The 27,309-nt window shown below is 44.5% G+C and overlaps 1 protein-coding gene and 1 pseudogene across 7 annotated transcripts in view; one reads left to right on the forward strand and one right to left on the reverse strand.

Moving 5' to 3' along the window:
- Nucleotides 1-1,623: 1,623 nt before the first annotated feature.
- LOC149525839 (uncharacterized) lies at nucleotides 1,624-13,753 on the reverse strand (annotated as a pseudogene).
- Nucleotides 3,433-27,309, forward strand: part of ZMYM2 (zinc finger MYM-type containing 2) — a 198,886-nt gene continuing 175,009 nt past the window's right edge. For 4 of the 7 annotated variants that reach the window (XM_089775570.1, XM_089775575.1, XM_089775576.1 and 1 more), the window contains exons 1-3: nucleotides 3,452-3,604; nucleotides 4,504-4,560; nucleotides 27,142-27,252. The gene's annotated coding sequence lies outside the window, so the exon portion shown is untranslated. Of the gene's footprint in view, nucleotides 3,605-4,503; nucleotides 4,561-27,141; nucleotides 27,253-27,309 lie in introns of all 7 variants that reach the window. The other 3 variants (XM_089775571.1, XM_089775573.1, XM_089775572.1) reach the window with 3 other exon arrangements.

Raw genomic sequence — 27,309 nt, forward strand, 5'->3', positions numbered from 1 at the left:
TATGTCTACACTGAATTTCTTTTTCGGAAGAGGCTTTCCCGAAATTTGGCCTGTCTACATTGGGCCAAATGTCAGAAAAAAACCATTTTCGGAACAACCTTTCTTCCTCATATCACAAGGCTTACAGGGATGCCGAAAAATGTGTTTGCTTTTCTGAAATATTTTTCGGAAAAGCAGACGTGTTCCTTGGATGTGGCAGAGTTTTTCTGGGATATCCTGGAAAAACTCTGCAGTCTAGACATAGCCTGGTATATATCATAACCTCTTCCCAAGCTTGAGTAATGAGAGTGAATTCAAAGCTAGAATTTGTGATCTTTAATGGAATTATGACTAGCAAAACTCTGGTTAAATACATATATTCCTAAAATTGCAAGCACAATGTTCAAATTTAAACTTAAACTTTACATTCTGGTGTCCTAGTGATGATAATCTGTACTAATGTGCGAGGGACCCACATGTTACTACTAGTTCAGGTCTCCTGCTGTGACTTTGTAGAGGCAGAATGCTCTTTTGACTGATTAAACAGAATTAAACAGGTTCCATCTACAAATCCTGATTCTTAACAACACTTCAGCATATGCTTAAGTTCATCCCTATTCAAAAAGCACTTAAATGTGATTTTTTTTTTTAAGTCTCACTTTGGTAGGATTTTAAGTATGTGTTTTTAGCATGCACTTAAGCACATTTCTAGAATAAGAATGTTTTAATAAACAGAGAGGAGAGTTACATTTTTCCCTTTGCAACAAGATGGCCAAAGTGTATGGACTATTGAGGGGAAGTTAAATTTGTTCTGATACTCAGAGAACCCAACAAACAAACCAACAGAACCATAAATGTCAAACAGGTAGATCATATTTTTTGTTTAATATTAAGCATTTCTTTGGTTCTTATGTATACAGGCAGTCCCCAGGTTTCGTACAAGATAGGGACTATAGGTTTGTTCTTAAGTTGAATTTGTATGTAAGTTGGAACTGGCTCCAGATTCAGCTGCTGCCACTGAAACTGACCAGGGGCTGACTACAGGAAGCGGGAGGCAGAGTTGCTCTGCCCCCAGCTTCCTGGAATCAGCCTGATCAGTTTCAACAGCTGCTGAATCTGGAGCCTGGGACAGAGCAGCTGGGGCGCTGCCCGGTAGGTTCCCACAGGACCAACCGGGTAGCACCCCAGCTGCTCTACCCGAGGCATCCCGCAACAAAAGCCTGGTCTGCTGGGGGGGCGCACTAGCTGCGCCCGCTCCCCCCCCCAGCAGACCAGGGAGACCCGAGCAAAGCCGCACAGGCGGAGGGACCCTGCTGCCTGTGCGGCTTTGCTCCTGTCTCCCTGGTCTGCTGGGGGGGTCTAGCAAAGCCGCTGGACCCCCCCCCCCCAGCAGACCAGGGACACCGGAGCAAAGCCGCCGCCTGGGCGGCTTTGCTCGTTTGCCCGGGAGCAAAGCCGCCCAGGCAGCGGGACCCCTGCTGCCTGGGCGGCTTTGCTCCTGTCCCCCTGGTCTGCTGGGGGGGGGGGCGGGTCCAGCGGCTTTGCTGGACCCCCCAGCAGTAGACCAGGGAGACCGGGAGAAGCTTTTCTCGCCCCGTTCGTAAGTGCGGATCCGACATAAGTCGGATCCGCGTAAGTCGGGGACTGCCTGTATAACTAGCTGAACACTTTTCTATTTTCAAACCATTTACTATATGTGCTGAAAAGAACCGTTCACTGCAGATGGTGATTAAGGTTATTAAAAGTGTCATCCTTTCATAGCCATGGAGTTAGACTTTTCTCATTATCACTTCATTTCTTCCTTGCTTCAGACACAACAATGGTTAAGTATGACATTGTGCTGTAGGTGCCTCAATCATGGGACCACGCTTTGCCCCATAGCAACAGGCATTCTAGTCTTTCTAGAGCATTTGCAGCTAGGGTGAGGAGCATAATCATCCTTTCCTAGGGGTACCACCATCATGCAGTATCACAGAAACGTTTGGCTTGGGCTGTTCACTTCCGTCTTAGAGTCAGAGGGGGGCCGTTGATAGGAAGGAACTGTACTGTGAGAAAAGAAGGCAGATATAATATTTCTAGTCTTTCCCCTGCATGGGAATTATCCCAACGCACCAAGGACTGGAGAAGAGCCCAGCTCTTCAGTCGTTTCTCCTCCCTCTCAGAAGCACCGCTCCTTAGCAGATTACTACACAGATTCCCTGGCTTGGTGTGTAGAGGTGGGATGGAAGTGGGGCAAGAACCTCGAGTCGCCCGCCGTGCTCCTTATACAGGCGTGTTGAGGCGCTCCCCGGGGGCGTATTGCACAGCGTGGTTGACATGAATTGACGCATGATGGAAAGAAGAAGGCTATCTGCTTCCTTGCAGGGCAGGGGGGGAACAGTCCAGGAGAAAGGGCTGGATTAACTAGCAGCGCAAGAGGCTGAGCTCTCCAGGTCCTCGAAGAAGCGGGCGTGAGTCCCATGGCTGGAGAGGGGGAAGCAACCGCGCAAAGGAAGTGCGCAGCCTCCATTTTGGCAGAGGGAGCGAGGAAAGCCAGACTCTCAGTGCCTTGTCGCCTTTGGAGCTCTGAGCCCGGCGGATCACCCCGGGGCATTGCCTGGTGCGTCTTGCGTGTGTCACTACAGTACAAAGGCGCTTCAAATTGGCCCTTTGCTGAGCCTCACGTTGGTTTGAATTGGTCCCAAGTTCCCCGCAGCAGCTTCCGACAAAATGGAGGACGTTACCACTACTACCACCACCACCACCACCAGCAGTTCCTCCAGGAGCCATAGCGGCTGCTGCAATGACTCCCTCCCCCAGCGTGGGTAGGTGTCGGCGGGAGTCTCTAGTGGAGGAGGCGAGGAGACTCCTAAGTGGGGCATGGGTGTAGAGTCTCTGCCCTGGGGGAGGAGACTGCGCTCTCTCGCTCTTCTGTGTGGGAGGGTTTCCATTAGCCATACTCTGCCCTTCATGGAAATGGCCCCTGTTTCATAGCCCTGCCGGGGGCGGGGCCCAACCTGTAAGAAGCTAAGGATGAGCTATGCCAGCCCTGCCCTCGGCGAGCACGGGCTGTCTGGCCCCGTGCTCAGGGCTGGGGCCGTTGTCCATGGGCTCTCAGCACAAGGTTGGATAGGTAATACTCTCCCCGCCCCAGCAGATGTCTGGATGAGTGTGGGCAGCCTTGTATCTAAACTTCTGCAAGTTACTGTCAATCAGCAGCCCTAGAAACCGGAGTGGAACCCCCGTCGCGTCCATGCCCCAATACCCGGCATTAAGTGTTGCTGCTAGTGGGCAACGAAATTCGGGTTTCTCTAACCTGATGGATCAAAGGGGGAAGAACCGTGGGCGTGGTTGGGAGAACGATTGACAGCTTTGAGGCTCAACCAGCTGCAGGATGCTCTGATGGGCCGATGGGTGGCTCAATCAGACTGCCTAACACTAAAGCCCGCCCTCTGTGGGAGCCAATGGGCGGGCTAGGGAGGCCGTTCTTCCCCAAGCTCGGTTGGCCCTGCTCCTCCTTCCCCTCGCTAGCAGCTGCGCTTAGCCCGGGACTGGACCGAGTTAGAGTTGAGGCGGCGGAGGAGTAGCTCGGAGTGCGTGTGAGCGGGGGGAGGGGGACCCGTGCCTGTGAGCGTTGGGGAGCTGGGTAAGGTGGGGACGGGGAGCACTGCACCCTAGGTGCGGAGAGGGGGCAGCTGGAGGCGCACAGCTGCCCCCAGGGCGGGGATGGGAAGGGAGCCGCCGTGCCTCAGAGCCACCCGGGATAAATACCCCAATGTGGCGTCGCTGCTGTCGCCTCTCGCCACGGCGGGGGAGCTGGATAGGACGGGGGCAGCTTAGCTGACAATCCCGGTCTGGTGGCGGTGAGGGGGGTAAATGGGAGGCGCGCTGGGGCAGAGCTGGGGGCGCAGGGGCATTTGGGGGAAAGGGGTATTTCAGTTCTAGCGCCTCCTATTTTAAGTCGCTCCCTACCCCTCCGGGTCTTGGCGGCTGTTGTGCCCCGCTTCCTCGCCCCTCCCGCCCGCGGGTGTCTCCCTCCTTTGCCCGGCGCTGCGCTGCGCGGATCCTGCTGCCGCCCTGCTCCCCTCCCGTATTGTTTGGCTGGGTGTCTCTAATGGCGGACAGGAGGCGGCAGTGCTGCCGGCCGACTGCAGGGGGGCAAACCGGAGACCCGGGGCAACTGCTAGGGGAGCTTGCGGGGGTATAAGGGCGCTATTCCAGCACAGAAGGGTGGCTGCTGGGGGTCCATGCCCTCCCGCGCTAGGGGTCTACTATTGGGGGCTGTTTGGGCAAGTTAGCAGGTTATAACCCTTCTCTGCTGCTGGGCTGCTGCATACTTGTACCTCCTCAGGAAAGGCCCCGGGGTAGATCCGTGAAACCCTTTTTTGGGGGTGGGGGAGCCGACTGTCCCCATAACGCACTGGGAAGGCCATGTGTAGGGAGGGGGAATGAAAGGGCAATACAAGTAATACCTGCCCATGCAAAGGGGACGCTGATGGCTCCCCCCCCCCCGGCCGTATGTTAACCCCCATGCCTTTCCCTTAGGCTCCAGCCCAGTTTGGTGCAGCCTTGGCAGAGACCAGCAAGGAAAGGAGCTCCATTGTGAGTGCTATTTATGTATCTATTTCTGCCTCAAGTAGCTCTGCCTTTGGGGGAGGGGTCAACCCCCTTCTCCGTTGCGGTGCGGGGTTCGGGATAAGAGGAGCGTTCGGGATAAGATGGGGGAGATGCCTGGGTGCAGCAGCTGCTGCCCTGGGGCGAAGCCCCAGTAATGGCTGTGAGGCGGCTCCTCCTCGGGGTGGGCGCTGCTGCAGGCATCGCTCCTGCAATACCAACTCCTGCAAGCAGACGACGGGCTCCTCCTGCTGCTGCTCACGTTACTCAGCTTGGGAAGGGGGGAGGGCATATTTCGGCTGCCCTCTAGAGTTTTAGATTGTACATTAAAATACACAACGTGACACATTTAGCCATCTTTAATTTTTGTATCTTCCCCGTAACCTGCCTGTAGGAGTACGGGGGAAGGCAGAGATCTAAAATAATCCAGTAATTCGTAGAGCCTTTTCTAGTGACTGGCCTTTGTGTAGTTGGATCAGTTCTTTCTGCCTTCGGTTTGCTTGGGTGATTCTGTCGGGTGCCATTGGCGTTTCTTGTGTCACAGCAATGTTAAGCAACCTTCTCCTTTGCTCTTTCCCCCGAACTCCTGAGGTCACCTGAGAAACTCACAGCTGGGCACTGATCCGTTTCAATGTTTCATCTGTATGTGTTTTTTCAAAGCAGATTGTGTTCTCTTTTGGGTGTTAGGTAAGCTAAGAAGAGACTGAGTGTTGATTCCTATTCACATAGGTATTTGTCGCAGGTTTGCACCTTTTTAGTAATGCTCTTTTCTGCGCTCTGGGCAAATAGGAATCCCCAAATTACAAAGTAGCGCAGTGAAGGCGAAAGTAATACCAATATGTATAGACACAATGTATTTTGAGTGCTCACGAGACTGGATGCTGTCGGTGTTGCAGGTGTTTCTCCACTAGAGGCCGCTGCAAAGAACTACTGATTGCATTGAAACGTCTCGTTAACAAAACGCGCTGAAGGCAGAACAAAACAAGAAGTTACTAAGTACATACTTTGGGCAGTAAACTCGGTTTTGTTCAGGATTCCAGATTTGAGTATTTACATTTATCTCTTGTTTGATATTTAAACATGATATAGGGCAGTGAAAGAAACTAAAAAATTATTTTTCAGTAGCATTGGGCAGTGTCTTTACTTTGCGCTTTTTAGTGTTATGTGCATAGATAGAGACTAGGTGGCTCCCTAAATAAATCCATGGCTCTAATCCTTTGGCATTCAAGTTTTGATTTATTCTGGAGTTCTAAAATGAGCAGTAAAACTGACCATTAGAACTCACTGCTTCTAATTAAAGAGCCTGTTCTAATATAAGATATTTTTTGTTTGTTTCTGTTCTGCTTGTGGTATAAATCTATCTTCTTGCCTCAGCTCTGATTCATTATATATTCCAGTGTAATAACTATTGTAGATTTTGTTTATAGTGCATATTCGTGTAATAGCTAAGTTCTGAGTAACATACCTTATGTCAGTCAGCATTGCAAAATTTCACTAGCCTTCTCACCCAATACAAGTAGGGTTTTTTTGGATAAGTAAATGTAACATCATTATTACTACCACTCACAATGGCAATGGGAAGGCAAGTAGATTTTTGTTTCAGAAGAATATCTGTGTTAATCTGTTTCAGCATAAGCAACAAGGAGTCTGGGACTAGAACACTTTCATGACAGTCTTGCTTGGCTGCCTACAAGAAGGCAAAACCAGACACACAGTATGCTATATTTTGTCTATATAAAACTACAGATAAGAACCAAACATCTTGAAGTAGTATGGTGTTTTAAAGACAGATGAACAGAGCAAATCCCTTTTTCCAACTCTATTTATCTTAATAAACTAAGTCACTTTTAATTTTTCATTGACCCTAAATCTTTCATTCCATTCTACTGTTGCTTTTTCTTTGGAATAAAATGTTGGGAAGGATGATTTTGACAAGCATATAAAAGAAAGTGAATGTGAAATTTTGTATCTTCTATCATTTGTTTAGCACAAGCTCAATTATGACAGCATGTGGGAACAAGGAAAATCTCAGTTGATTTCTTTTCCAACTCTTTTGGTAGATATTGTTGATGCAGTATCTTGTTCAGTACTACTAATTTAACATTGTGGTGGCATCCTTTCATCCCCAAAACCTTGTGTCTTGTACAGATAACTATTGAAATCTAGTTTACATCTTTTATGGTGGATGGCAACTAACATACATATGCTGGACAATAGGGAAAATGGGGGAAATTTGATCAAGGACGCCAGGGCCAGTACTGCTGCTAATGAAAAATACTACAAAATCTTCAACACTTGTGCAGAATGGGCCTTTTACGTTAGATTTTCTTCCAAAATGCAGGTTTTCCTCAAAAGGCAATGAATTCTATCTAAAGTACCCAAGAACAATGAAAGGCTATGGTACAGAAGTCTAGCTGAATGAAACCAGTTGGGAAGAGAACTCCTCTCCTCTAGCTGGATAAAACACTTGTTTAATGTAGATCTTATAACTATGTGTGTTGAGAATCTTGACTATCAGAGTTTAGTTTTGTATCCTGTTGAAAGCAGTTCACTGCAACTTGTTTTAGTATTAAAGCCAAATTTTTGCCTCCAGTGATTTAGGCTGTCTCTACACTAGCACTTAAGTCAGTAAAACTTTTTGTTGCTCAGGGTATGAAAAAACACTACCGAGTTATGTTAAGTTTTGGTGGCATAAGCACTCATCTGCACAGAGCTATGTTGGATGGGTGACACTTTCCCACTGATTCAGCTACCACTGCTCATTGAGCTGGTTTTATTATGTTGATGGGAGAGAATTGCATTGGCGTTATGTGGCTATAAGAGTACCCTTACACTGGCATAGCTTTATCGATACAGCTCTGGTGTTCTAAGTTTGTAAATATAGACATGGCCTTAGTCGTCTTGTCTTCCTGAAGCCTGTGACTTAGATTTCTTATGGATGGGAAACTAATAAGTTCTTTTTTGAACTCTGTTCCTTACTACTTGTAGTCTGCCTACTAGTAACAAATGTTGCTGAAAGTGGAAATTGGTATATCCTGAGGGTCCTTTGTGCAGGACCAAAGCTCACTTCCTAGTCACTTGAGTTTAAATCTTTCATTTGAAAGAAGTTAAGTAATGGATTAAGATTACGAAAACACCTATGGTGTAATTTTCATCCCCTTTTCCACTTAATACTTTGATATATTGATTAAACTTATAGGTACTTAAATAGTAGAGCGTTTTTTGGTAGTCTATGTCCACTTCCAGTTTCTAGAAGTGATCAGTTATAAGATAAAACATAATTAATCTCTGAAACTCAGTGACTCTAGATATAATTGAGTTAAAGAGTTTTATAGTATTCACTAAAAGGTTTTTTTAATATACATTAACAAAGTTACATGAGAAGATTTTTTTTTTTTTTTTTTTTTTTTTTTTAAAGAAGGAATAAAGACTTAGAGCTTCAGGACTTAACTCTTATCAGTTAGAGATTGTCTTAAGAGACTTTTTATAAATAGTTATTTCATAATTGTCCTCAACAGGGTTTCTTGTATCTTCCTCTGAAGCATTTGGTACTGATCAGGGACAGGATAGTGGTTTAGGTAGACCGCTGTTCTAATCTGATATGGCAATTTCTGTGGTTGTGAAACAGCCAGGCTGCTTTCTGCCAGGTGTCTAATTTGGTCCTAGCTTGTATTGGTGTGTGTGCAAATTATTTTAACTCTGTAAATGTTTCCCAGTTATTTCTGTTAATATTTACAGTTAGTGAAAGGCTTACTAATTCAACATATCTAAAATGATTCAAGGTCATTCAATTCTATACTCAAATGAGCATTTTCAGACTGATGCATAGTCTGTATAAACTTGACACTAAAAACTTTTGAAATAGAATATTGTGTGGGTGATAGTCCTACAGTTTGTTTTAAAAAATGGTTAAACTCTATTCTGAGCCCATCCTGCCCCCAGTCACACTGAATGACTATATAATGATGATCTCATACTTAGGTGTTAGTCTCACTTCAAAATTTACATTCAAGATTTTTAGTAACCTAATTTTAAATCTTGCTTTGCTGTTGTACTTCAGGTGTTCACTGTTTTAGGTCCCTAGAACAGAGGTTCTCAAATTTTTCAAATTTTTCTTATTGTATGTCGCCTTCCAGATCTGCTAGCTGCCCACATTTCCCTACCCTGCTCATCACTGATACTGTGTTAATGCTATCTGTCTTTAGCCATCTACCCATATTTCACTGTTATGTACAAATGTATAGTGTAATGTATACAACTGGAAGCACCCTCCCTTCCAAGTTTTGAGCTTAGTTCAACTGGACAGTTGCTGGGCAACTGAACGTGTGCTGTACAGTGATTGGAGATGAGAGCTCTCTATGTCAGCAGTGGTATGCTCATTGGTACATCTTGAAATAAATGAACTACAGGAAACCCTTGTCATCTGCGGTGGATGCATTTCCCTGCACCACTGCACATGACGAAATTCATGAAGACTGAGAGTTGCAGCTCCCAGTTTCAGTGGTGGGGAATTCACTGTGGCTCCTTGTTGCCCCATCCGAACTCCCACCCTCCCTTTTCCCCAGGCCTGGGACAGGAGACTCCTGTGGATATGTGGAACTGTGAACAGTAATTCTGCAGATCGTGAATATTGATTTCACAAATCCTGAGGAGGTGTGTCTCTTTTTTTTTTTTTTTGTCTGAGTAACCTATTATGAGACTTAAATAAAATTCATTGTTACACAATTTCTCTCATGTCTTGCCTACCCCCAGGGGTACATGTACCACAGTTTGGGAACTCCTGCTTTAGAACGTTCAGTATTTAAATGTATTGCCTCTTCATAGAATGAGTAACACGTTTCTTGCAATAAATCAGTCTGCAAAACTAGATACACGCAATACTAACCATGTTCATTTAAATAAATGTGGTGCACTTTCATTTTTGTCCATGCTGAAAAAGCTTTCTTAGGTTACTTGGAAGAACTTTATTTTTATTGTGAGTGCACCAAAGGTGCTAATCCAGACGAGCTCCATAATGTGACAGATGCAATACTGATATCTAGGAAGACATGGTCCTTACCAGACAGTGTTTATCACCTTTCAGTTGTCACTTGTATATGAAATGGCAGTGTGCACATTCTAACAATACTAAATCATTTAAAAATATTGTCCTTTTGCTCTGCTCCCTGCTGACTTAGTTACCATTAGTTGGACCAGAAGGTGATTATTAGGAGATGGTAGTGGCCTTTTACAGGGAATGCATATTTATCTGCATGAGGCATCTCAGTGGAAAGCATGAACATGGGTGTTGTAAGAGGTCAAACTGGCATTTGAGGTTGGCATAATTGTGGCAGAGTAGAGTGAATGGGGGGAAGGATGATCGTTACAGTTATAGTTGCAACAGCGTATTAAGGCATAAATTGAACCATCTATCATTTCTTTCCCTCCTCTCACCAATAAAAAAAAAATTGCAAGCAGGTGTGGCATGCTGGGAGGGATTTCTCTGGTTTGTATAATTTGGGTTATATTGATACTAGGGTAGTGAATGCTGTATACATGCCTATAAAATTACTATGCTAACTTCACATAGCTTTTATCTCAGATTAGGATCAATTTGCATAGAGATTAAGGCAGAAAAGATCACCAGGTCTTGATCTATCTGAATCTTGACTAGTCTGACCTGTACAGGCAGTCCCCGGGTTACATGGATCCGACTTGTATCAGATCCCTACTTACAAACGGGGTGAGGCAACCCCGCACTAGCTGCTTCCCCCCAGCAGACCAGGGAGACGCGAAGCTAGCGCCCCCCCCAGCAGACCAGGGAGTGGCTTTTCTCAGCAGACACCTCAGCTTGAGAATAAAGGACAGAGGGAAGTGAGGTGTGGGAGAATAAAACTGAGCTCTGGAGAAATGTTTGGCTAGAGTTTCCCCTACAATATGTACCAGTTCCGACTTACATACAAATTCAACTTAAGAACAAACCTACAGTCCCTATCTTGTATGTAACCCAGGGACTGCCTGTATATCACAGGCCATCAGCGCCAACTACTGACTAAACCCAACAACCAAAATTAGATCAAAGTATCACAGCTCACAAAAACTAGATTTGTGTCACAAGCAGAGAATGAGGGAAACCAAGTTGAGACTCCTGCCTGATGTCCCATCTCCAGCTGTGGCCACCCCTGATGCTTCAGAGGAAGGAAACAAAAAATACCCTCCCCCCCCATACATTAGGGGGTATTTGTGGTGGGCTAGCCTTTCCAGATCCCTGCAGCTGGCCTGCTGAAATCCTGAAGCATGAGCTTTTAAAAATGTAAAATATAAATCTCAAGTGAGCCCTGGGCTGCTGAGTCTTATCTCTTACCTTAAAGAAGCCCATGACACAATCATGCTCAAATATATCCAGCTCTCTTAAAACTAAGTCTCTTTGTCTCTCTCCGAAATTCTTATTGGGAAACTGTTCTAGAATCTCACCCCTTTGAGGGCTAGAAACTTCTGATTTCCAGGTTGAATTTGTTCAAGGCTAGTTATATATATTCATTCTTATGCTAGCACCATCCTCTAGCTTAAATAGGTCTTCACCCTCCCTGGTATTTATCCTCTGATGTATTTATAGAGAGTAATTATATTGCTTCTCTGCCTTTTTTTTTTTTTCCCCTAGACTGAAAAAGCTAAGCTGATCCATTCTCTCATAAAATAAGCCCTCCATTCCCTTGATGATTCTAGTAGTTCTTCTCTGCACCTGTTCGAGTTTGAATTATCTTTCTTGAGGAAGGATGACCAGAATTATGCATAGTATTTCAGACAAGTTCTTATGATGCATTGTACAATGACATTAATACTACATCTTTTCTGGAAATGCCTCATCTGATGCATGAGGATCACATTTACCTCTTCTGCAGCTGCATCACAATGGTGGCTCATAATTATCCTCTGATCAATCTACATACTCTTGTTTCTCTCATCCTCTGTCACTTCCAGCTGCAGAGGCCCCTGTTTTAACAGAAATCCTTAGACTCTGTCCAAGGTCAAGCACTTGTTTTTGTTGTGCTATTGAATTTCATTCCATTTCTGGTCACTCTAGTCTGGTCACTTCAAGGTTATTCAGATCTTCCTGTATAACATTCTGATCCTCCTTTTATGTTGAAGATGTGTCCCTATTTTGTGTTATCAGCAAATTTTATTAGCACATTCCTACTACTTGTGCCAAGGTAATTTATAAAAATATTAAATATGAGTATTTCCAAGACTGATGCTTAAGGAACTCCACTTGTAACCTCCATCCAGCCTAATAATTCATCTTTCAGAACTATCTTTCTCCCCTTGAGTCAGTTCCTTATCCACCTTAATGTTTTTGTACTGATCCCTCTCCCCTAATTTAGCTAAAAAGCTTTACTGAGTATATTAAATCCACTATGTTTCTTTTATCTGTAAAAATAAATTATTTTCTTGAAAGAAATTGAGTGAATCTGGCATGATCTACCTTTGGTAATCTCACATTCATAGAGGTAAATGGTTCTAACATAATTATTCTTTCCTCCACACATTTAAAGCCTCACATACTATACTCCCTGAACCACTTTTTTCCCCTTTTTTGAACATGGGTGTGATGTTAATTATTCTCCAGTCATATAGTATGCCCCCTGAATAGATATTGTTTAAAAATCTTTGATACAGGGCTGGCAATCACATATGCCTGTTTTCAGTATTCTGAAATGGAAATTATCTAGTATTCCTAATTTGAGCACATCAAGTTTTTAAATCTTTTCTTCCTCCTTAGATGTGGAAATGTCCATATCTAGACATAAGAACGTAAGAATGGCCGTACTGGGTCAGACCAAAGGTCCATCTAGCCCAGTATCCTGTCTGCTGACAGTGGCCAGCACCAGGTGCCCCAGAGAGGGTGGACCGAAGACCATGATCAAGCAATTTGTCTCCTGCTATCCCCCTCCAGCCTCTGACAAACAAAGGCCAAGGATGCCATTTTATCCCCTGGCTAATAGCCTTTTATGGACCTAATTTTATGGACACTCATTTTAATAAGCTGTACTTGATTTCATCCACATTCTCCCTATTATCATCATACTGGAAATGGAGGCAACATACTCATTTAGTTTTTGGGCCACACCTAGATTATTTTTAATTTTCCTACCTGCACTGCGGCCTGACCTCATCCTTCCTTAGCCTCTTTTTATTTATATAACTAAAAACGCTCATGTTAATAGCCTTGGCATGAACTAATTTAACTTGACTATTAGCAATTCTTAATTTATTCCTACATTTTCTAACTTCCACAATGTAACTTTTCTGATCAACCCCCTTTTCCATTTCCTGTATGCTTTCTACTTGCTCCTAATGAGCTGGTTATTTATCCAGCTGAGTTTGGAGTTGAAGTCTTTCTCTACAAATCCCCTCCTTCCTTGCTTGCTATGCAAATTTTATAGCATTTGTATAGTTGCTTTGAAGAAATTCCAAGTCTACTCCACATTTGAGACCTTGAGCTTTTAATTTCAGTTAATTTTTCTAATTCCCTTAAATTCTCAGTCTGGTCTTTTGGAAAAATAATTTGATTAAGCTGGTATTGATTATCGTTCCACATTTTTTTTTAAACTGAATTAGCTTGTGTTCACTTATGTCTTCACTGCTTATCAAAACGAAGTTTAAAATAGCATCACCTCTTGCTAGTTCAGTTTGAATAAAACTGTCATCTGTCCCATAAGGTAGTATTTGGGTCCTACCAGTTTTAGTATTCATTCTCCAATTTATAGCTGGGACATTAGTCTTTCATTATGACACAATTCCTAAAAGTATTTTTCTCTTACAATATTAGAGCTCTTTATCCATATATATGATCCTAGGGCACATAGTAGAGCACTAATGCTATTCACACACAACCTCTTTTACAGTCTATCTGAAAGTGATTTTGAACTGAACAGGCCCTGGCGCACTCACTCACAAACAGCACATTTTTTTTTTATACCTATAGACCAGCGGTGAGTGCTCATTTTCCATGTTTCTATAATCCCTATGCCACTTACATCCTGCACCAGTAGTTCCAGTTCTTCCATTTTATTGCCTATACTCTTGCGTTCATGTACAAGGATTTCAGTTGTTTCCCTTGGACCTTGCCCAGTTTTCTAGTCATGTTACATAAAGCCTTTTCACTAAGTATAACACTTACCTGAGTACTGCTGCAATCCATATTTCACTTGCTTTATGCTGGATGTGAATACTCTTATATTGTAAAGGAGAACACAGCATCACTATATATTCATTTAGCTTTTGTTTTTCTCCTGTTTTGAAGCCTGGCATGGGGATTGTATGAGTCTTTCCAAGCTACTCTCCATACTTGCTAGTTTTAAAGCTCTTATCAGTTATGTCATCCTTGATCCCAGCTGGTATTCAAGTGGAGCATCTCATTTTGGAAAGAGCCAGGTGCTCAGACTTTTTTGTGTTGGGTGCCCTAAAAGGATCCAGTACAAACAATTCTGAGCATCTAGCTCTTTGCTTGCGGATATCCTTTAATTAAGTTCTTCAGTGTGGTTTTTGCTTTTTGCACTCCACAGAGAAACTGCTCTTGATAAAGACTCTGATTTCTTCCTAGCCAAATCTGATAATCGGTATTCCATCCTTGGTCATCTTTGATGCAGTCATCTGTGCTCTTCTGGGCTTTCTTAGCTTCCAGATTACTCCTTCAGCATGTCCTTAGGAGGAGCCTTCTCATCTCCCGCTTTCATGGGGGGAGGGATATTTCTGGGGTCTGCCCTTGGGCTTCTCTCTCTACACCTTATCTCTAGTAATCTCATCTTCAGACACAAATTCAACTGCCAACTCTATGTTGACTCATCTCCTTTTATCCCAACTAGAATGTCACTCAATCTTTGCCCCCAAACCCTTTCCAATACAGTCTGTCTTCATCATTTTGGACCAAATCACAGTCCTTCCTGGGCCATGAACTCAGTGATAGCTTTGACTTTTTTTCATCTCTTTCTAAGGTTCTTGCATCCTGGATATGTCTAAGTCTTGCAGGTTTTCTGCATAACATCTCTTATGAAGTTTCTTATTCATCCACATAGCTGTAACTCTTATGCAGGCTCTCATCACCTTACATCTTGATTACTGCAACATCTTTATCTCTGACCTTGACACATGCAGTTTTGCCAGGGCTTGTATCCATCTGTAATGCTGTTGCTAATATTGTTTTCTTAGCCCATCATTTTGATCACTTCATGGTTCTGTTTGCATCACTTTTCTGGTTGCTCCCTTTTTTTTTTTTTTAAACCTTATCAGATGTTAGTTAGCTGCTTGTCTTCATTTGCTTGGCCAATCCCCATCCTACTTGCCACCTCATTTACTATCGAGATGTCCAGTCATTCGGACTGTGATGGCAATCTCCATTGCTCACTTCTTACATTTTCAAACAAATGTCGTTTTGCTTTCTCCTTTGCTGCTCCTCCTGAAAGTTTTTCAGATGTCTATATGAAATATATCTCATCTACCTTTTAAAATTCTCCTTTGCTGTGATACCTACAGACAACTTGGCAATAATGAGGCTGTTGGGCTGAGACAGTTACCTGTCATGATGACCAATACTGTCTAATTGTAGGCTTCTGGAGAAGGGACTTCTTTTTGTTTGTTCTACGTTTGTATACTTTAGAGTCTAGTCAGTGACTAAGGCTTCAGGAGGCTAGGATGTTGATAATGTTATTAAAAGCTGTAATGTATTAGTAAAGATTCACCATCACTTAGATGTTTGTGGTGGAGTTGGGGAATAGGTCTAGTTTTCTGTTAAAACATTGTATTATTTGTCGAGCCCTGATTATATACAATCTACTCACCTGTAGCAAGTAGATTACAACCCGGAAGAGCTGGGTTCAGGTGATCTGCGCATGCGCAGATCGCCGGACAACGTGGCTGGTGAGCGGGGCTCACCGCGGTTTGGCGAGCCCTGTATATAATTTTTTTCTAAGATTAATATCCTGCTTTTCCAGTTAAAATATTTAATGTGTGCTTAACTTAAACTCCTCTCATTCTGATTTATCTCTCTCCCTTTGAACTTTCTGCCTTTGTTCCACAACTAATCTGCGTCCTATGTGCTCTCAGCTCGCTCTTGGCTCCCAGCCTTCTTCCATGTGGTCCCTTACAGCAAGAAGTCCTTCCCTTATTCAGTTTGGTGTTCAAGCATCCTGATGTGGGGTTTGCCTGTGCTGTAGTGCCCCCTCTTAGTCAAGGGAAATACAGCTGGCTTTCCCTGCCTGAGTTGCCTTCCCTGAGGTTTGTTTTCTGGACATTCCACACACCCAGGTCTGTGTTGGAGAGGTGGGTTAGCTGGATCATAAACTTTGCCCTCCACATCTCACAATATCAAAAGATCAAACCAAAAACTCTCAACACACAAAAAAAGGTTATTTTGGCTTTTGAAGGGCTTCTCATCATTCCTCATTTGGGCTTTCTTCCCAGCTCTTTTCTGGGCTACCTTTTTAAAAAAACTTTCTGGCTGTAGATAGCGCACTCAGTCCTAGGGTTCTTTTGGAGAGCTGTTCTCAGCCACTCCTGGACTATGTTCTTTTGAGTCCTTCTGTGCTCTGCTTTAAGAGCACTGGGCCTTGGAGTATCATTTTCCAGTAGACCCTAGGTCTGTGTGCTTCCACTCCCCTGACTGATCCTTTTTATAATATGCAGATATTCATTAAGTTTGCACTTGACGGTCTTTAGTCCCACCTTTCCAGCAGCCAGTTGACACACATTACTTGCCCATCCTTCTTGAAAGGAGCCAGCAATTGTATGACGCCCTCTCACAAATGTCTTATTTTAAACTCACTAAGCTCTTTTATTCCTTAGTCCTCTTATCTGATCAGTGCTACCAAACTAGATGATAGAATCTTTACAGTTGTGGACTCATGCTATACTTAACTTGCTGCTTCCTTTCTGTTTGTGTTTTATGTAGTTCTTAAAAACTCTTGAAGGGATCGTGATTTTTCATATTTCTGGCACGCAGTAAGAACTGTACAAATTACATGGTTTTGAATTAAGTTCTGCTGATTCATATTATACCTAGCCTATTGTTAGGAGTAGGAGTTGTGATTTGTCCATATGAGGATCCTTGGAACTGTGATCTTTCAAGATGTTCCCTCTCTCAACAAATTATTTAACTGAAGCATGCGAGCCAGTCCTTGAGAATATCTTCTTGACACATGGATACAAAACTAATTATTTAGATAATGAACTCAAGAGGTTTCCACCTAGAACCATGGCAGTTTTTGATTTTTTTTTTAAATCCATAGGCTACCTGTCCTTACCTCCATAATATATGCTCGTATATCATTCTGAGTGCAGTGAAGACACCTCTCTTGTTAGTATCTGAATGAGAAGAATCTCAAAAGATTCCCTCTGAATTAGCAGACTGGATAATAGTGACCATTGAAAGCAATCAATGTTCATGGCTGAAAAGTGTCTCCCGTGTTTGAGTGAGCCAAGAGTGTTCTGAGAGCCTCACATTAGAAAGCCAGGAGAGAACACTGTGATAAATTAATCTGAACTCCTGCATAACATAGGCCACAGAACTTCTCTGAAATGTGCTCTAGTTCATACAGGAATTCTCTCTTTAGAGCAACATCTGTAGAAATCCTTGCATAACGCTTGGCAAATTTTTCCTATGTTGAATTACCATCACTATTAAAATGGTATGCCTTATTGTCTAAATTTTGTTTAGCTTCAGTTTCTCACCCCTGGGTCTTGTTTTGCTTCTGTCTGTTACATTGAAGAATACATTATCAAACTTCTGGTCCCAGTGTAGACATTTACACACTGTGATCTCTTTGTAAAGATGAATAGATTGAGCTCTTGAGTCTTTCATTATAATGCATATTTTCAAATCATTTAATCATTCTTCTGGATCTTCTCTGAACCGTCTCCACTTAATATCTCTCTATCTTTATGGAATTGTAAACACTAAGGATGTAACAGTGTGGTCAATTAAGGAGTAAGCAAAAGCTAATAGGTTAATGCTATAGACTGTATGCCTCCTCCCCCCGCACCTGCCACCAGTAAATTTTTTAGCAGTCTGTCCAGCAGCCTGGTTCAGTTCTGGCTCGCGAGAGTCTGGGAGCTCAGATCTCCCCAGACAGGGGCTGCTACCAGCCCGTGCTGCTGCCTCTTTATCAGAGGTAGCAGGGCAGGGTGACAAGCAGCCGTTCTGCCAGGGAAGCTGGTTTTTAAATTGGCTCTCTTCAGACGAGCTCCCGCCTGGCACCCCGAGGTAGATGCAGCAGCGCCGAGTGGCAGAGGGCTCCTCAGGAGTGAGGCTGGAGCGCATTGGCTGCCTGTCCCGACCTCAGGGACTATAGAGTAGTCAACTAACCAATAAGAATTAATGAGGTTACTCAACTATTCAATTAACCGATATTTAACATCCCTAGTAAACACCAGAACAGGTCACAATATTCTACTAATGATTGCACCAATGTCAAATGAAGGAAGGCAATGTATAGTTTATCTCTATTCAGATTTCTGATTTGGTCTCACTTCAATTTTTTGTCCACTTGACTGCTACACCTCCATCCAAATGAAAAAAACTACCCAAAAAATTAGACTGGCAAAGTAAAAAATTAGGAAATGCCAGAATTAAGGTTTCCTGTGCAATCTTAGTTTGGCCCTTTTATCTGTGTACATTGTAATAATGTCACTAAAGGCTATTCTATTTTTTTCCTTGGGTCCCCTGCTTCATTCTGTGTTCTAGGATGAATGAATCAGAGTTGTAGTGAATGCAGTTGTAGGGTCTGTGCCATAGTTGTTTTCTCTAGCCTTTTCCCGAGAAAAGGATGAACCATTTTAGTTCAAACTTTAAAATCAGCTTGAGGCAGATACCTAGCATGGAAAATTGAACCGTGGACAGTTTGTTTTGCAAAGTTATAGGCACCTGATGACAGGATATTTATAGTGGAAGGAGCTGGGCTGCTTCCTGTGCTACCCATAAAAATATATTTAAAATTTGTCTGTCTTGTTAGTCTGCTCAGAGGACAAGAAGGGAGAACCAGAGTCCATTTCCAATTGCAGGATTACTTTTTTACATGTGAAATGACTACAAACTGGGATGCCTTTAGAATTGCAGAGTAGTATGTGACTCCCCTTTTTATGTTAATTACTGGTAACTGATGCAACAGTATTTTTTTTAAATGAGAAGAATAAATGATTTTGGGAAATAGAATGTAGACCTTTCAGCTCCTTATGCAGCATTGTCTAGACCAGTGTTTTCCAAATGATGTTCCAAGGAACCCTGGGGTTCTGTGAAGTGAAAGTAAGGGTTCCACGAGAACCCGATCACTCTTTTACCCCCCCCCCCCCCCCAAGAGACAGAGAGGAGCCAGTGCACAAAGACACTGGCTCCTTCTCTGGTTTCCCACCGGCTTTCAGACACCTCCCCTCCCCCACTGCCACTCTGCGTCCTGCTGCCACTCTGTTTCCAAAGCCCACTCGAGACATGCATGACTCCGTGGGTTTTTTTTGTTTTTGTTTTTGGCTTGGCAAATTTTCTCCCCAGCTGTAGGGGTTCCTCGAAATTCTTTGAGTTTAAAAGAGTTCCATGGCCAAATAAAATTGGGAAACACTGGTCTAGACTATATTTGAACCAGTGACCATCGCTGCCATGTAACATCTGTCTGGCTACGTGAAATCAACAGTTCTAGACAACACTAATCGTTGTCATATATCGCCATATTAGTTGAGGGACTCTAGTGTCCATACCAAAAAAAAAAAAAAGAGCTCAGAGACTCAACTGTCTGCTGGCTCTTGGAGGTAAAGAAGCATACAGGCAGTCCCCGGGTTACGTACAAGATAGAGACTATAGGTTTGTTCTTAAGTTGAATTTGTATGTAAGTTGGAACTGGCTCCAGATTCAGCCGCTGCTGCTGAAACTTACCAGGGGCTGACTACAGGAAGCTGGAGGTAGAATTGCTCTGCCCCCAGCTTCCTGGAATCAGCCACTGATCAGTTTCAACAGTGGCTAAATCTCGAGCCTGGGACAGAACAGCTGGGCTGCCAGGTAGGTCCCTGCAGGACCAACCCGGCAGCACCCCAGCTGCTTTACCCCAGGGTCCACAACAAAAGCCTGGTCTGCTGGGGGGGGGGGGGCGCAGCTAGTGCGCGCCCCCCCCCCCCAGCAGACCAGGGACACGGGGAGCAAAGCCGCAGCGGGGTGCCACGCCTCTGAGCGGAACCCCTCCGCCTCCCCGGCTTTGCTCCTGGTGTCCCTGGTCAGCTGGAGACAGTCCCCAGCAGACCAGAGGCACCGGGAGCAAAGCCGCAGCGGCGGCGGGGTCCCGCACCTCTGAGGCTTTGCCACAGCAAAGCCTCAGAGGCGCGGAACCCCTCGGCCTCCCTGGCTTTGCTCCGGGTGTCCCTGGTCTGGATACGGTCCCCAGCAGACCAGGGGCACCCGGAGCAGCTTTTCTCGCCCCGGAGGTCGAGGTGGCGGGACCGCTGCGCTCTGGGCGGTCCCGCTGCCTGCGAGCTCCAGGGCGAGAGAGCCCCATTCGTAAGTGTGGATCCGACATAAGTCGGATCCGCGTAACTCGGGGACTGCCTGTATCTAGAAGTTAAATATGAGCAGTGCCACTACATTTTATCTGGGTATGGATTACAGATGTTAGATAGTGATTAATTGAATAGTCGTGTAACTATACAAAATATTAGGGATGTTAGATATCAGTTAATTGAATAGTCAACAAACTGCATGAGTTCTTATCGGTTACTCAGCTATACTATGGTTTCTGGGGGTGGGACTAGCAGCCAGTGTGCCCCTGACCTCTCTTCCAGCCCCATTCCCGGAGAGCCTCCTGCCACCCCATGCTGCTGCCTCTGTTTCAGCAAGGTGGGAGCCAGTTCACAAGGGGATCCAGTTTAAAAAACAGCTCCCCGTGCAGACTGGCTGTCTGCTCACAGCTGCCTCTGATACAGAGGCAGCAGCATGGGGTGGCAGCAGACCCTGCCTGCAGTGGGTCCGAGCTCTCCATGGACAGAGGCTGTTGTGGGGCGGGAGGGCAGGGGAGGCTGCCATGAAGCAAGCTCTGTTCACGGTGGCCTGGGAGCATGGAAGCTGTTCCCAGACAAGAACTGCTAAGCAACGCCCTGTGGTTGAGGGCTTGTCCTTCTTGAAATCCTTACTGGGTGTGGGGCGGGTGGGGGTCACTGCTCTGCCTAGCTCCTTCTCAGAATCTGGCACCTTCCTGTCTTGGGCCTTTTGGCTGTGCAGGGAACCCTTTGCAGGCTGCTGTCAGCCATGTCCTAACCTCAGCCCTACTCCCCACCTTAATTTTCAGTAACTGTAAAAATAGTTAAAAATAGAAAATCTAAACAATAAAAATGTTAATTGTCAACACTAGAAAAAAAACTTTCTGCCAAGCATATGTGTTAGGTTTGACTGTAGACTAAGAGTTCTAATGCATTTCAGTATGAAAAATAAACATAATGTAAGACAGGTGGTGGCACTCAATTTAAGCAACAAAATTAAGGGCTTTTTCAGCAATAGGCCTGGAGTGCTGTATCTTAGGAGATAATTGGATAAGATTGTTTCCAGCTTTTCTCAGTGATCTTGGTGTCTCTACCTTACCCCAAAAGGCTATAAGATCAACCTCATTGTGGCTATATACCAATGAGTCTATTTCTTGCAGAGAAGATCTGTAGGAGGGGAAAAATAGATTAGAAGGACTTACTGGTTTATTTAGTTCATTCCCTTTACTTGTACAAGATTTGTTCTCTACAAATTACCTAGAGATTTGTACAGTCAAATTTTATGTAACTTTAGCAGCGGTAATTCCATGGTTAAGTAGACTTTATTGGTCAGAAGATTCTTAATGTTGTTCAGCCTAAATTTATTTTTCTTATCTTCATCCTCTGGGTCACTCCACTCATTTAGTCTTACTTTCCTTGATGTTTCCTTACTTTGCTTGGTGTTAAGTCTCTTAAGTGTTTGCAAGGTACAATTTCCTGTTTCTCCTCTGAACTGTTTTTTTTTTTTGTAAAGTCACAGTGTTATACATGTCCTTAATTTCTCTCTGAATGTGTGTGTTTGTATAAGTGTGTGTGTGTGTGTGTGTGTGTTTGTGTGTGTGTATACCTGCCGGATGATAGAATGTCATCTCGCTCTCACTCCAAAATGCCATCGTCATGCTTTCTCGCTTTCTGGTCAGAGCAGGGGGTGGGTTGGCGAGCATAGCAAGTACTAAGTTCTGCCTGCTAGTATTCATAAAATCAGTATTTTTAACTGCTCATTTTTGTCCTCTAAGCTCCTATAATTTATAAACTTCTTACTAGTAATGAAATGCCAGAACCGTACAGAATCTAGTAGAGGCAAGAATCAGAATTTTCACAAGAGCAGTGTTGCAATCTCGCTTATGACAATGGTTCGAAGAAAAGTCTTTCTTTGAATAACTCATTGGAAAGAGGTGATGGAAAAGCATGAAGGCGATGGATCAAATTCATTCTTATTCCATTATGCATGACTGTGGTCTAGCTTTTCAAGACAGTTGCCACAACTCCAGCTGAATAACTTTTTTTTGTTACTATTAAATGCTATTATGCAACAGCAGTTTGACTCGAATTCCTTCATGTATTATTAGCTCAAATGGGTGTGTGTCTGACTTTTAGGGAGGATTTAGTTCTTGATTTTGTTTGCATACTGTATTTCTTCAAGCTTGGCTAATGGGTAAGGGGGCATTAGTCCAATATTTTCCATAGTGAAGAGTCCAATATAAGTATCTTTTTAAAATGAAAGTATATTTACTCTAAGAATATCAACCCCCCACCATGACTCTAATTTTTATTTTGTTCATCCCATCGTTTCCTCTGGCCCCTTTTAAGACCTGGTTTTACAAAGGGCTACACTAAAGAGGTGGCTAAACGGATGGGATGGACAGACTACAGACACCATTTTAGTTTTATTGCACCTGGAAAACTTAATGATTGGTACAAGGCATGAAGAGTAAGTTCATATTTAGCTTAGTTTGACATTTTCAATCCATAGTATGTGATACTGCATGTTAATTTAATAATATAGGCCATGGTTGTAAGTTGGGATGAAAGTATTACTTTTGACTGAGGAATCCTGTGGCACCTTAAAGACTAACAGATTTATTTGGACATTCCATCAGTGCATCTGACAAAGTGGGTCTTGGCCCATGAAAACTTATGCCCAAATAAATCTTTTAGGCCTGGACTATAGTAGGGATGTCAGCGAATAGCTGTTCAGATAATTAACTGATGAGCCTAGGCTTATCCGTTAATCCAAATGACTAAATGCAACCCTCCTGGAGATGGAAGATTGGCTCTCCGCACATACCGGTTCCTGTGGAGCCTTCTGTCTTCCCTCCCCCACTGCTGCCTCTGATAGAGAGGCAGCAGCACAGAGGATGAAGGGGAAGGTGGAAGCTGATACACACAGAGAACCAGCTTTTAAGCCGGCTCTCAGCACTTATCAGCTCCCGCAGAGTGACCTACCACCCCTTGCTGCTTACCACAGAGCCAGAGGGGTGGGAGGAAGGTATGATACAGAGGCAGAAGTTTGGGGAAGGGGCAGGAGGAATACCAGCGCAGCCTCTTTCCGTGGGAAGCTCAGGCCTCCCATGGACAGGGCTGCTTCCACAGGACTGCAAGTGAAGGAACAGGACAATGTCTTTTCCCCTCGATGACTGTGATGGAGAGCGTTGTGGTGTACCTGGAGAAGAAACCTCATCTCCTGGCCCTTGCTACATTTAAATTGCAGAGCTGCAGCTGGGGCAGCTCCTGGATCTGGCACGAGCTGGGACGGAGCTGGGGTTGCTCGATCCCAGCTTGTGTCGTGTCCGGGACCAACCCCTGCTTGTGCCTCTGCAGTTTAAATGTTGTAGGAGCTGGGCTGTCTATGCCTTTCCTTATCAACTAATCATGTAGTCGATAAAAATTCTATTGACTACATGATTAGCCGATTACCTGTCTCTTAATATCCCTTAGTTTCTGAGCCCCCTGCCCACTTTGAATTCCTCCCCCTTTTCTGTCCTTCCTGTCTTTCCCTAAGTAAAAATGCATGATCTCTGAACAATAGTCTCTTTATTGCTTGTTTTGCAGGGGTGGGATATTACAGGCATACAAACTGAATGTAGAGGCGCATCGTTCAGAGCAATGTGCATGACTCTCAAAACTGGCTGTTCATAAAAATTTATTTCAAAGCCTCTCTGATTTGCACTGCCCCAAGCTGTGTTCTCTTTATCGCCCTGTTGTCTTCCTGCTCAAAATACGGTTATGCACACTGCTTCAGGCCCCTACCCTGCCAGATAGCTTTCCCCCTAGCTCTCACAAATATTATGGAACATGCGGTAGGCTGCTACCACAAAGGGAATGTTGTGTTTGCTGAGGTCTAATAGTCAGTAGACTCTTAAACCTTCCCTTTAAACACCCAAAAGCACATTCAACCACCATTCTGTACTTGCTCAGCCTATAGTTGAACTGTTCCCTACTATGGTCCAGGTTGCCCATGTATGGCTTCATGAGACACAGGAGCAAGGAGTAGGCTCGTTTGCCAAGGATCATTGTTAGAATTTCCACCTCTCCAATTCTAATTTTCTAGTCTGGGGAAAAAGTTCTACCTTGCATCTTTCTGAAGAGGCAAGTGTTCCTAAAGATGTGTGCGTCATTTACCTTTCCTGACCATTCCACGTTGATGTCTGTGAAACTGTCTTTGTGATCTTCTAGCACCTGCAGCACCATAGAAAAGTACTCCTTGTGATCTATATACTTCTTGGGAAGTTGGGTGGGGTGCCGAGATAGGCATGTACACTCTATTGCCCTACCGCAGTTTGGGAACCCCATTGCAGCAAAGCCCTGTACCGTGGTATCCATGTTTCCCAAAGTCACTACCCTTCGTGATTGATTTGGCTACTTGTATAACAGCCCCCACAGTAGGCTTCCCTGCTCCAAATTGATTCCCAGTCGACTGGTAGCTGTCTGGCATTGCAAGCTTCCACGATGCAATTGCCATGCACTTCTCCACTGTCAGAATGGGTCTCATTTCAGTGTCCCTGCGCTTCAGGGAAAGCCATTTGCAAAGTTCCATAAATGTGCAAGGCACTTTTGAGAAGTTTTGCAGCCACTGCTGATAGTCCTGTACCTTCACCATTATGCAGTCCCACCAGTCTGTGCTTGTCTGATGGCCTCAGAACTGGCATCCCACTCTTCCCACAGGATCAAATGCCATCTGCATTTCCAATTCACTCAATGCAAGGATTTGCCTGTACAGTGTGCCCATGGCATCGTGAGATGCTCTTCCTGGTGCAGTGATGTGCTTATGCTCCCTAAATACTGCACTGTTAGGCACACCAAGGTAGACCACAACATTACAATGGCTTGATGCAAAATGGGATCCATTAGGGGAGCCATGTTCACGTTGCTGTGGCATCTATGTGGGTAACCAGGACACAAAAGGGTACGAAAAGACTGTTTCCTCTTGATCTCAAACGAGGGGGAGGGAGTAGATGAATATGATGCGGATGATATGAATCCAGAACAACCTGCTGCACGGTTTTGGTCCCAGCATGCACCAGGAGCATAACCCAAAATGCGAAGCAGTGCAGTCTCCGTAATGGGCATGTGCTACTTTGAACTATGTTGGTTTCTTGCGTACAGTGAGGACATGCACCTTTGACTTTATAAAATCGGGTGGCAAGAAATCTACCATAATAAATCTGACCTTATCTACTAGTGTAGACCTGGCTTAAGTCTTTAAGGTGCTATAGGACTCCTTCTTTTTCCAAATTCAGATAGCTAACCTACCTGACGCTTTTGACCATGTGATGCCATATATAAAAGTTAAATGAAAGAGGCTAAAATAGTGAGACACCCATATTGTGTTGTAAGTTTGATCTATTTTTAATGTCTGTCTCCAACTTGTGTGTTTCTCATGTCTGTTACCGTTTAATGGGTTCATTGCTGTATAATCAGCTCGACATATGGGAACAGATATTGTCCTTCAGAAATTAAAGTGATTGGGTTTGTTACTTTTATTATTCTAAAATTTGCAACATGATTTGATTAAAGCTGTTAGTGATGCTTCAGTTTTCTCTTAAATAAGAAAGTTGTGTTGCATTCCAAGTTAGTGAGACCAGGTCTATACAGTAAACTTCCGATAATCCGGCACCTTTGGGACCCAGGGGGTGCCGGATTATCAGATATGCCGGACTGTCAGAAGGGGGGGCCTATGAAGGGTCGGGGGGGGGGATGCCCCCCAGACCCCTCATAGCCCCCCCTTCCGATAGTCTGGCTCTGCCCCAGGCGTTCCTGATTCAGCCGCTGCTGAAACTGACCAGCAGCGGCTGAATCGAAGACGCCTGGGGCAGAGCAGCTGGAATGCTGCCGGGTTGGTCTGGTAGCGCCGACCCTTGGCACGGCCAGACCAACCCGGCGGCACCCCAGCTGCTCTTGGGGACGCCTGAGGCAGAGCAGCTGGGGTGCTGCTGGATTGGTCCCGCAGTGCCGAGGTGTAGCGCTACTGAACCAACCCAGCTGCTCGGCCCCAGGTGTCCCCAAGTCAGCTGCTGCTGAAACTGATCAGCAGCTGATTCCAGGAAGCCCGGGGCAGAGCAGCTCTGCCTTGGGCTTCCTGGAGTCAGCCGCTGGTCAGTTTCAGCAGCGGCTGAATCGGGGACACCTGGGGTGCTGCTCGGTTGGTCCCGCAGCCCCGAGGGGCAGCGCCCCAGCTGCTCTGCCTCCAAGGGCTTCCCCGATTCAGCCACTGGTCAGTTTTAGCAGTGGCTGAATAGGGGAAGCTCGGGGCAGAGCAGCTTCAGTGGTCTGGCTGCCCGGAGCACTTCCGGGTTCCTGATGGTGCCGGATCATCAGGAGTGTCGGACCGTCAGATGCCGGACCATTGGAGTTTTACTGTACTACAAATTTCTGTTGGTACAAATACGTCACTCTCGGATGTAAATAATCCACACACCTCCCCAACAGAGCTATACCGACCTAACGCCCACATAAACAGTGCTTCATCAGTGAGAGAGCTTCTGCAGTTGACATAGCTACCACCTCTTATGGAGGCTGTGATACAGCAGCCACTGCAGGATTTTAAATGTAGATTTGCCCTGATAGCTGCTTGAATTTTAGCACCCTTTGCTGAAAATAATTTCAGTCCTCTTAACCTGCTTTTAGTGAATGTGTCCATGTATCTATCTAGGATCAACTAAAAAGCTCTCCAAGTACAAACTGTTGCACTAGTATAGAATCTGGAATGACCACCTTTTAGGAGAGATTGCCCTTCAGTTTCCATCTCTTGGCCAGGACAATCTCATCATCCAGGAACATTAAACTGATATTAGTGCCGTATGTTAGCATTATGTGATTGCACAGTTAATAGTGCATTACCCACCGAGAACACAAATAATTATAAATACTATGAGCTGGAGAGCATCTCTCATACAGAAGGATGACGTTACTTTAGAAGTCTGTCTAAACTCTCTTCTGGTGTGAAGGAAACAGATTTGTTATCCTGGTTAGTAAGACTTTGGATATTGGAAACCTTGTTATATGTGCAAGGGTCACATGAATTTCTTTTTGACTCTATTTCAGGGAATTTCAAACAAGGGCACTAGGTTAATTGGTATAAGAGGAATTGACTCTACATTGGAGCACTTGGAGCAACTTATTAAGGTAAACAGGCTGCAGTGGATTTCTGGATGGGTGAGTATTGGAGGGGAAATCCTCCCCTCCGTTCTTTTAAAAAAGATTATTTGTAGA

The sequence above is a fragment of the Pelodiscus sinensis genome, chromosome 1 (assembly GCF_052426305.1).
Source record: "Pelodiscus sinensis isolate ZL-2025 chromosome 1, ASM5242630v1, whole genome shotgun sequence".
Classification (NCBI taxonomy): domain Eukaryota; kingdom Metazoa; phylum Chordata; order Testudines; family Trionychidae; genus Pelodiscus; species Pelodiscus sinensis.